The 12119-nt window shown below is 46.1% G+C and overlaps 1 long non-coding RNA gene across 1 annotated transcript; it reads left to right on the forward strand.

Moving 5' to 3' along the window:
- The first annotated feature begins 3870 nt into the window (after positions 1 to 3870).
- On the forward strand, positions 3871 to 7613 carry LOC115392141 (uncharacterized). Its single transcript, XR_003931823.1, has 3 exons — positions 3871 to 3937; positions 6335 to 6337; positions 7600 to 7613. It is a non-coding gene; the product is annotated as an uncharacterized LOC115392141 (long non-coding RNA).
- The last annotated feature ends 4506 nt before the right edge of the window (positions 7614 to 12119 follow it).

Genomic DNA, 12119 nt, shown 5'->3' on the forward strand with positions numbered 1-12119 from the left:
TCCTGTGATCTGAAGACACGCGATTAAAACTGACAGCACTAGAAGTTTCATAAATAGCTACTAAGCTACAATATTTATTTTAACCATAGTCTTATTAACTTATTAAAGTAGAGGGCTGGTTTTTGTCACCATATAAGCAATTAACAGGTGAGGAGGTTTACCTGTCATGGACATAATGAAATGTTAAGAATAAATACTAGAATTAAGCAGAGGAAGACTGTTAGCCATCAATTTTATTTACAGAAAAACAGAATTTGGTCACATATAATCAAGATAAACAAAACAAAAGAAGTGGTTCATCTCAGCACACATGGACTTAAAGGGGCTGTATCATGGTTTTTTAGCTAGTCCAAACCCTAGAAATGGCATTAACATGGTAATAGTTTATTTTTGGCACTAAGAAAAAGTAATTTTGTGTGAAATAAAAGATTTTCTGGGGCTAATTCTGAAACCTGGAAGAGAAAGTGCTCCGTTTCACTGAAAATCCCGCCTCTCCCCCTGTGGACTTTGACTGACAACGGACTTCAACCAATCAGTGCTTCAAAACAAATACGCTGGCTAGCTTTAGCTCTTTAGCTCTAGCTTCTCCACACGCAAAAACATCTTTTCCTGTTAGAACCTCACCAAGCGCAGACCCTTCAGACCCTTCAGACTCTTGCTCTTGCTTGATTGTTGCTTTCAGACAATAGTTCAAGTTTATCTCCGTAATCGGAGTTACAAAAAGCAGCAACGCTGATTACCGAGGGCCTGCGGGAGGGGGGCTCCGGGGAGCCATCTTCACCGTGTGACGTCAACGTGGGAAACAGAGCGTTTTCACGGTGCGGGAGGGGCTGCCTCTCTGAGCAGCACAAACACAAGGAAAGCTTAAACACACAGGCAAGAAGGAAAAAAAACGCTTTTGGGGTGTTTTTGGCGAGTACATAACTATATAACAAGGTTAAAACATAGGTATATAAAGTGAATTTTGCATGATACAGCCCCTTTAAAGCAACACTGAGGAACTTTCAGTTTTCGTTGATTTTGGCGGTGCTAGTGGACAAAAGCGGTAGTGTTTTGCCTGACCGAATACTACAGTTCCCATGAGGAATAGCGCGTGGCGTGGTAAAATGGTGCGCCCGGTGGCGTGCTGTCGGACTGAACTCACCTTCATTTGTTTCCAGTGGCTGTGTGAAGGATGGATAGCGACGAGGTAATGAATCTGAATAAATCTAATGGTGGCTAAACAATGTTATATCGTGATGTGACGCATGCCATAAAGCAGTCCGCACATTTGGAGCTTTTTAGTGTGCAGGGTTCCTACCACCCTCCTCACAGCTGCTTAGTCCAAGTGAAAGCAATACTGACGCCCTCAGCCCGTGACAGAGGGTCATTCAACTAGTGGTAAGTCGAAGTATCATCACAAAAGATATTAAAATGTTTTATTAAGGTTGAAAAGGTCCTTAGTGTAGGTTTAATTTCACCATTCATACATTCACAACTGACACACTGCTCATTCTCCACAATGTTGTTCTGTTGTGGAGCTTGATACCCATCTGGTGTGTGAGCTGCAGGTGCAGCAGCTGCAGTAACTGCCGTCACAATCTCCTGTCTCCTTTTTCTCCGTTGGAATCTTTCGTAATCCGCAGCTTTCACCTCCTTGTGTCCGAGATGTAATGACAGGTTCAGTCTGGATGAGTTTCATTCACTTCATCAGCAGGTCTCCTGAAAAACACACACACGCCCATTATGACTTTTAAAATGAGGTCAGTTACCATGTACTGTCAAAGTCAATCTCCTAGGAGTGAGGACAATTATGATATAAAATCAAAAGTAATCTATAAGGAAGTGGAGCAAAGCGAGAGAGAGTGTTTGCTTTGCTACTACTGCCCTGAGCTAGCGTGGCTAATGCTAGTAACCAGCTAACACTGCAACACGCTAGTAATATAACAGAACTCACCAGTCTGAAAATTCCGGGAGCACACCAACATGTGTCGGGTGATGGCGTTAAAAGTGATGTTTGGTCGTCTGACGGCTGCTCTCCAGGCCATTCGGCGTCTCTGTTAGCTCACATATCCGAGCTCCCTGCCGCTGCTTCCAAGTTGGGAATGAGAAAGATGTCATCCCTCGTTCTTTTTTTTTACTGGAGTGATCGTGGCAACGACTGTGGCAGTTAATGTCAAAGCATGATTGCTCCATGTTTCTAATTTATAAAAAAAAAACTTTGCAAACAAAAAACAAAAGAACAACACGATCGCATCATCTTGTCTGTAGCTGGCGTAAACAAATGTTTCGGCATCCCGAGAAGTCCACAATGCATTGCAGTTTTTTCCACTGCTGACGTCATCCTTTCGAGCCCTGTACCGATTGTCAGGTCGGTGGTCTTGGAGTCTGATAACCAATATTTACAGCTGATATTCATTTGCAATAAAATTGAAAATATTGGTGTCAAATTTTTAATAGTGCAAAGCCTCTCGAGCTACTTCCTGTTTGTATAGGCTAATGGCAGAGTTTTCAGAGTTTTTCATTGTTGCCTGTCTTTTTCTGAGTGAGGGAAATATATGCCTGTTAGCATTGAAATAATTAATGTTTGTGTTTTGTATTTAGTGAATGAAATGTTGCTCAGTTTAATTTGTTCCATTAAGTTCTGCAACTATTGTGCAACTGTTAGCATGTCAATGGGTTTTCTCATCAAAATTAGCATTAAGCTAGTGGTACTTTTTCTTTATAATGTATGTCGAGATTCACTGTGTTTTACGGTGTCACGTCCGTCAGGAAAGCAGAAGTCAGCCTCTACATGATTAATCTGCCAGTCAGGAGACATTACACTTCTATCTCCACAGCTTGTTTCACTAACAAATCTTCTCTCCTCTCCTCTGTGCACATACATCTATGGCTCTGCAGGCACTGTGCATGCAGCTTTTACTGCAGATTGGCTGTGTAACCCTGCTGAAATGCTAAGATACATTTAAAATAAATAGTTTATGGTTGATTTAAAAACAATGTTAAGAGGCTGTCAAAAACCATTGTGTGTCAATTATTGTGTTTCAAAAAATCGTGACATTCCAATTAAATTGTGTTTTTAAATTGTGGAATGTTTTATTTCATGATGTAAAAATAGAAAATAGAAAACATTATTTTATTTTAAAGTAAGATTTATTTTTGTTAAAGGTGCATTAAGGAGTTTTTCAACTTTAAAAATACTTATTTTCCACCATAAATATGTTACAAATATTCAATAATGTGTACAATGTGCCCTGACATATTCATTGCAAGTACCGCTAACAGCGCTAAATTCTCACTTGAAAGTTGCAGTGCCGGTCCGACACCAGAATTTTTTGGGGGAGAATTTGAGAGGATGTGACGTAAGGCGCCTCCCGCTGGCCTGATATCCTTAAGTTTCATTTTGTCCGCCATTACTCCACCAGATGCTTAGTGAGCAGCAACTGAGCAGGACTGAGGATGGATCTTCCAGAAAGTAAGAACAGACCGGCTTCTGGCACTGCCACAGCTCCAGCACAGACCCACCAGGCAAAAGACACTTAAAGTCCGAGTTAAGCAGAAATAAATTTTTGTTATGAGTTTGTCACACTGCATAAACATGTGTCATTAACCACTGAGCCAAATTTGAATGATTAAAAAAATTGCCAAGTATATAAAATAAGGTCTCAAAATCATGTAAAAACCAGCACTTCTCTCTGCTGTGAAACACTGGGGGCGTGTCAGCTAGAAGCGCTGGAGTGACGCCCACAGCGGGAGGGGAGCCGCCTCCAGCTGGGCCCGAGATGGACCCAGCCCTACCAATTTGAGCCATCAGAGCCAAAACTGAATCTGAGTCAGATGCACAGAGTGCTCAGCCTCGTTCCTCACAGTCTCCATCAGAATAGTCATTTATTTGTTTTAATTAAACAGTCGGATTCCCCCTGTCCGCACCAGTTCTAAGCCGGCTGCTAGGCGCCGGGTCCGCGGCGGGGGAGATCCGCAGGAAGGGCCCGGCGCGCGTCCAGAGTCGACCCGACCCCCTCTGAAACCGACCCGCCTTCCGCGGCGGCGTTGGACACCGCGCCGCGGAGGAACCCCCACGACCCCCAGGGAGAAGGTCTCCCTGACCCGGCTGCGCCTCTCAGCGCGGTGGCGGGCCCGGGGTGAGCCGACGCCCCCCGGGGACGAGGGCAACCCGCGAGGGTGTATTTAGCTCACGGCATTGTTACCCTGCACACTGTGGCATGCAGGGAAGATGCACTAGCGACGTGGAGGTGACATGCCTGGTTAGCTGACTGGTTGACTGGTTAGCTAGCTGCAAACTGTCGTACGAGATGCTATCCGAGACTCGAAAGCTAGCGGGAAAACCACCGATGCTAATACGCTAGATGTTTTTATATCGCTCAGCATCCGGGGGGCGGGTTTATGCCAATGAGGGCCGCGTTACGTAACGCGGCCCTCATTTCTGACCCGCCCATTAAATCCTGAACACAGAAGCGGTGAAAAAAGTCTGTGAAGTCTACCTCCAAAATTAAATCATAAATGGAGGAATGGCTTTTATATGTTGTAAAGAAACACATTTATGACTTATTTAAGGTGTTTAGAAGAAAATGGCTGATTTTGGTTAACTCGGACTTTAAAGGTTACTCCAGCGCTACTAAAAGAGCGAGGAAGGAGTCCCCCTCTTCCGTGCACGTGCATGGACGCAAGCCACAGGCACCAGTGTTTCACTAAGATGCAGTTACGCCCAAGGCCTGCAGGGGCCGTTGTTTCGCATAAAACATGCAAACTTCTTGATGCACCTTTAAAACCAGGTTGTTTTGGTCTTGTGATCTGATGACAGCCAGAGGTGATGTGCACACGGGATGAGAGGGGAGATGCATGCTAGAGGAAAGTGGATGAAAACAGTTCATTTCCTTGAGTTTTGGGTGCTTGTACATTGGATTGTCGGCCTGACAATCTGGTAAGAGACAGGTAATAGTGTGAGCGACAGATAATTTCAGCATGAAGTTTATTGTGGCCGGTGGCTGGTGGCTAAGTGCAGGCTAAAGCTAACAGAAACGTGTTTGGGCTGTGTGCATGTACCTAATGTATTAGCTGATGTAGCTGTTAGCTAACGCAGCCAGCCACGCAGCTGTTCGTCCGTTCCTGCCTGGAAACAAGAGGACAACAACCAGATAGCGCTGTGAGCTGCCAGAGATGCTCAGAGTTCCTCCAGCAGCGTTGGAAAAGCATCAAAAATCATGAGGACATCAGTGTGTATACCTGTGTGTGCTTTCATTCTCATCTGGACTGAGGTGAACTGACTGGAACATTTCTCTGGGAAAGGTACTATTCTGCCTTATTTTATTTCACCTGAGGACCATTAAGTTTTGGGTTTCAGCGTTCTCAAGCCATGACTCAGGCCTGTAGTGTCTGTTTTTATTTTGAAGGGGGTGCCAGCTTTTTTTTTTTTTTTTTTTTTCCCTTGTCCTGTTCGGCAGCTGGGGCGTGCAATATTGTATGATTGTAGCCTTTTACTATCCGAACAGATTTTAATATTAGCAGCAGGACGAGACTGAGTCTCCTCCTGCTGCTGCCTTTATTTAAAGCTGGCATCCGGCATGGCTGCCGGACAGGACCGGGACGGAAATGCTCTGAGAGCAGGGACAGAAAGAGAGAAAGATAAAGAGAGGGAGAACGGAAGGGGGGGGGGGGGGGGGGGGGCACAACCTATGTACAAAGTCACAATACAAAACAGTGTTGTCGACGCACCACACGCAACCTAGAACAATCCCAAACCCCCAATCTAGACAACACCAAAACAGAGCCGACAACCAACACAGAAAATTACAGAACCATACATACATTTTTTTTTTTTTCTTTTTTTCCGAACCATATTAGTGAACAGACCAGGCCACAAAAATAAAAGGAGGTGTAGGGGAGAAAGGAAATGCAAGGACACCACAAACCGTATTTTTTTTTTTTTTTTTTTTTTTTTTTTTTTTAATATAGCTAGTCGTAACTAGTAGTAAACTAGGGGCGTGCATCAAGAGAGGTCTGCTACAGATCACCATTAATCTAACCACCACAAGAAGACAAGGTAACCCAGTATGTAAAGAGTGATTAAAGATCAACGTGATCATGTGAATATGATGGTGACAGTGATGGTGATAGTGATCATGCATATATGACCTCTGACCTCTGAGAAGGCCAGAAGCAGGCCAGAGAGGCCCTCAGAGCCCAGACAGCCGGCGGACATCACAGAGCCCGGATCCAAGCCGCCCCCCCAGGCAGACGCCCACGCTCCGGTCCAGAAACGGGGCAGAGGAAAGCCCCGGCCGGGGACCCCGGCAGTCCCGGGGCTCGGGCCCTGCGGAGCCACGACCGGCAGGAGCCGGTCCGCCCGAGAGCCCAAGGCCCAAGAGCCCAGGAGCCAACCCCCCACCCAGGCGGAGGGCCATGACCCATCCGGGAGAACCAGCCCACACGGGCGGCTACCCACCCCGGGCCAGTACACCCCCCAGCGCTCCGGCCACGCACCCCGAGATCCAGGGCATCACGCCCCCCCCCCCCCCCCCCCCCCCCCCCACCCCACCCCACCCCACGACCCCCACCCGGAACCCACCGCCCGGCCCACCCCTCCCACCCCCTGTCCTCTCCCGCCTCACTCCCCCCCGCCCCAACCCAACACTCATACCCACTCACTCATACTGACACACACACATGCACACACGCACACACACAACCACTCATCCCTAAACCAAACGCACACACACTCACATTCCAACACACTCACACCCTCTCACGCACACGCTAACAAGCACACACACACACACACAGTCTTGTATTTCTATCCTTGTGGGGACCGTCCATTGACTCCCATTCATGTCTAGCCCCTAACCCTGACCCTTACCCTAACCCTAACCCACACCACAACAAAGCCTAACCCTAAAGAAATGTTTTTGCACTTTTACTTTTTTCAGTAACAACAACATGGTCAAGAAAACACTGTTTCTCCTACTTAGGACCGGAAAAAGGTCCCCACAAGGCACGTCGTTCCACGTTTTGCTATCCTTGTGGGGACATTTGGCCCCAACAAGGATAGAAATACGAGAACACACACACACACACACACACACACACACACACTCCATCCTACCCCAAACACACTCACATTCCCGCGTCATCCAACTGTCACATCCTGTGGGAGACCCCCCGGAAGGCAAGGGAACACCGAACCCCACATCCAGGACCCCCCGCCACCCACAACTGCCACCCCCACCCCCCCACCCCCCCGCCGCAGACAGGTATGCACCCCCCTGAGCCAGCAGCCCCCCAAACCACAGCCGCTCCAAACCCCCGGCCTGTGGGGAAAACAACAGCCCCCCCCGCCCCACCCCCCACCAGAAGGAATCTGGAAACGGGAGCGCAGAAGACCCCATTGCCCTCCCTCCCTCCCCCTCCGTCTCGTGAGTGTTGATGGAGTATATGTTGTTTGCGATTAAAATTTGAGGGTCAGTAACCACACCGAGTGAGGCCAAACGAGCAGTCTCATCCACCTGAACAGCCCCACCCCCGACACAGCGCGCCAAGACCCCCCGACGTGTGTGTTTGTATGTATTTGGTCGTGTTAGATGACTAAGTGCAATTAAGACTGAGAGGCGAGCCACTGAAGGGTGCAGTGATTGGGGCCACTTAGATGGCCCCCTCCACCACACCCAACTTGATAAGCCCGCCTCCCAAAGCCCTACGTGTGTGTGCATGAGAGCGGGGGGAGAGGGGGGTTCGGGGATGCCGCAGCACCCCCGTCACCCAGGAGCCCCCCGATGAAGGACAGGGCCAGGAGCGCCACACACCCCCCCCCCCCCCAGGACCAGGGCGGACAGCGACCATGGCCAGAGAGCCACCGACCCAAGAAGCACACACCCATCATGCATCAGGAGGAGTGAAGGTGAGGACAGACAGGGGGCAGCAGAAGGACCCAGACCCAGGGCCCACCGCCCCCAGGCCCACCGGGGCCACCCCCCACAGGACACCGCACTCTCTCATACATAGCTCCAATCGCCCACACATATACACACACGTACAGACATACATACATACTTACAGATACACACCCTCACACACATACATACCCCGCTCACAGATACATACCCACACACACATACACACTTACACATACATAGTCATACACAAACATATCCAGATACACACCCACACACTCACATACACCTACATAAATACCCACACATACAAAAACATATATACATACTCACACATACACACCCACACACATATACACATACACGTACACGCACCTTCCCCAACCCCCTAACCCAGCTTTAATTTGGTAAAATAGTTTAAGACTGTGAAACTGAGACACTGATTGTATGAAATATTTTATTTTCCGAAGGAATGACATTGATGATTTGAATGTTGTTTACATTTGTGTTAACTTTCTCACTACAACGGTACTCATATCTGTTTTAATATACTCTGTTTTTTGTTTTAACATTATTTTATTCAATTAAAGTGGGAATCCCCACAGGGCTGCGTCCTGAGCCCCCTGCTGTTCACCCTGATGACCCACGACTGTCGTCCCAGATTCGGCTCCAACCACATTCTCAAAAAGTAGGATTGGAAGGGCTACAGCTGTTAGCCCTGCAGGCTCTGATTGTAACCAATCAGATGGTGCTGTGGGCGGGACAATGCTGAAGGCAAAGCAGCGACTCCAAACAGAGAGATACGGCTGCATCTGAACCAAAATATTCCCATTTCATACTGAGTTCTTATCGGCGATGACAATACGCATCAAAATTCCAGATGTTGGCACCGATGATCAGTCGAACCCTACTAAAAACCTATTTTGGTGACTAATAATCAGAAAAAAAAAACATGCTGGTTAGGCATCCAATTGCTTTGTTTTGGGCTGTTGAGCTCCAAATCCCAGTTTTATCTGAAAATCAGAGTTGAACCATGTATGACTCATGCGATCTTCATAGGCAGGGATCGAGATTACCGCTTGTCTCCGATCGGAGAAAGAGTTTGATTTAGGATGAATTCCACTGGAAGAACTGACTGATTCTGAAAAGTGTATTATAGATTTTGGCTCCATTTACAATGAAAACCTAACACTACTGTAGAACCTTGTGTAAATGTCCATTACTCAATGTTAATATCTTCATCCTCCCAGAGACATCTTACTCCAAATGGCCCTGTTGAGCTGTTTTGGCTGGCGCTGGCAGACACTTTCAATGCAGCCTGTTTTCTCTCAGAAATAAGTTTTATGATGCTGTTGTCTGCCAAGTCTCTCACTCCGTCTGTTTTACAGACACCTTGGTTGTCTTCACATCTTCCTTAATGGAAAGACTTGCACTTTTACGTGGTACTATGTCCTGTTTATATATGTTAAGTGTCATTTTATCGTGCTCTCTGCATTATAACAGCGAGATCTGTTTCGTTGGTTGTAATTCCATTTTAACAAGCGGATAATATGCATGTCAGCTAGACACAGGGAGTACTGAAGTAAGCTGTGTTTAATAGCTTTTTTCTTCATTGAAGCAATGCTTGTTGGAAATGAATCTTATATCATAAAGCAGAGTTGAGCACAAACAGAGCAGATGTTGAGCGAGCGTGTAGAGCAGAGATCTGTGGAAGAGCAAATAAAACCCTGTGAGTAACACCATCATTGTGTGTGTATGTGGATAGAATCAAACATTCAAAAAAATCTGCGAGCAGAATAAAAATTTCTTTGGTCAGATTAACTTTTTCTTTACACTGTTAAAAAAAATGTTGCTTTTACAGGAAAACGCTGGCAGCTGTGGTTACCAGAGAATTCCTGTAAAATATACAGCAGCACAGTAGATAACTTTACAGACGAAAAATGTAAACTGATTTACAGGAAATGAAATCACAGCTGAATTAACATAAAAAAAACCTGTTAATTTTGAAGTATAGACCTGTTATTTGTTTACAGTTTACAAACCTGTTTACAATAATCTCCTGTCAAAATTACAGCCTATCCCAGTAATAAACACAACAGACACTCTATGATATGTTACGGTACATCAAAAATTAACCATTTCCCAAGCCACTTTGTCTTTTCAGGGTGACGGGGGGCTGGAGCCAATCCCAGCTACTTCAGGCAAAGGCAGGGTTACCCTGGACAGTTCACCAGTTTGCCACAGGGCTGACACATAGGGACAAACAGCTGTTCACTGGAGGCAATTTAGGCTCAGCACTTTACCTGGCAAGCATGTTTTTGGGCCGTGGGATGGTCCAGAGGGTAGCTGACACACACAAAGGGAGAACATGCACACTCCACACAGGAAGCCCCCGAGCCCTCGGTATTTGAACCTCAGACCTTCAAGAGCGCTAACCACTGCGCCACCATGCAGCACAATGTCACAATTTTAGCGAGCTGTTCTAGGATACGCTCATGCATTGTACGCGCTCCCCTTGTGCTCCAGTCAATCGATAACATTAAATAACAGCTGATAAGTCATTGTGAAATAATGGTTTTCTTTGGGGGGCTGGTGGTGGTTCAGTGGGGAGAGCAGTTGTCCCACAATCTGGAGGTTGTGAGTACAATTCCTGTCTCCCACTGTCTGCATGTCTCAGTGTCCTTGGGGAAGACACTGAACCCTGAATTGCCCCCACTGTTGTACATCCCTTTGGACAAAAGCATCTGCTAAATAAAAGTGTGATTCTTTAAATCAGCAATATATGGACCACATTTTAAACATGCTTTTTCTGTAGAAATGACAGTATGTCATGCTGAATGATTAATGGTTTTCTCCTGTAAATTTATATGTACACATCAGTAGAATCTGTGATTTATACTGAATAATACTGCAAATTTTAGGCTTATAATCCACTTTTGTATTTATGGTATTTTCTCATAAATTTGATAATTGTTTGAAGAAATCCCAGTAAATTGTGGGCTTTTATTTTTTACATATTGCACCCGTGAAATTCCAGTTCTGCACTGTTTCTTGATTTACAGAAATTCAGTGTATTTACTGCGGTGATACACAATTTTGGAATTGACTGTGCTTTGCTGTTGCTATTTGACAGTATTTACTGTATTTTTTCTGGCCTTTCTTTGCAGTGTAATTAGTAATCTTGGTGTACGCGTCTAGTAGGGGTGTTAATCACCAGCTTCATCGCGATATGATGTGATGTCGATATTTTTGGATCACAATCCGATGTTTGCCGATATCACAAAGTCTGTCACAATTTCGATTCAATTCACAAACCTGCAGTCGATATGATATCGTATGAACTCACAAAAAACGACTGAAATAGGATTTAGCCATTTTATTTCTAAGGTCTTTATGGTGTCAGGAATTAAAGGAGAACTATGGAAGATTTGCTTTAGCGCTCCCCCTACTGGTCTCCTGCGAAAGCTCACTGTCGTAAACGTTCTCCGCATCACCCCCCAACACGCAGAGAGCGTCCCACTCCCGTTTTCTTTTTTTTTCGCCCGTCAGACAAAGGTTTTTTCTGTCTTTTTGGTTCTGCCATCCATGAGCACCTAAGGGTGGCGTTGCTAACGCTAGCGAGGGTTTCATGTTTGTTTTACGCGCTGTTATACTTGTACTCCCGTATGAGCGCCGTAAAGCAGGTTTGTTCTCGCCAGATGTAGTCGGGTCGGATCCTCTGAAAGTTGCAAGCGTTGTTTTCAGGACACAGACCCCGGGGGGAGGGGAGGGACCGGCCAATCACCGAGACAAGTCTTTGTTTACCCCACAGGGATTCTGAAAAACATTTATTGAGGTAAAACGGTTGCATAGTTCTGCTTTAAAGGAATAGTCCACCCAAAAATCGATTTGGCCACATTTTCTACTCACCCTCATGCTGAGAAACACTCTGGAGCACTTTTTTGACGTTCCAAATGCAGTTGGAGATGTTTGGGGACTTTCGTTGTCAACAAACAGGGACCGACAGAGCCCGACAGAAAAAACGGTCCATAAAGTCCACAAAAATGTGCCCATTTTCCTTCATACTGCTCGTCCGCTGTAATCCAAGTGTCCTGAGTGCGTAATGTCCATCATTAATTCTTAACGAGGTCATTTAGTACATTTTAAGAGCCCAAACAGTATTTTAAGCATTTTAAGAGCTCTCATACAGCTCAGGTGCATGTCTGCGTGCGCACCCTGAACTACGGAAGCCGCGGC

The sequence above is a fragment of the Salarias fasciatus genome, chromosome 1 (genome assembly GCF_902148845.1).
Source record: "Salarias fasciatus chromosome 1, fSalaFa1.1, whole genome shotgun sequence".
In the NCBI taxonomy this organism is placed as follows: Eukaryota; Metazoa; Chordata; class Actinopteri; order Blenniiformes; family Blenniidae; genus Salarias; species Salarias fasciatus.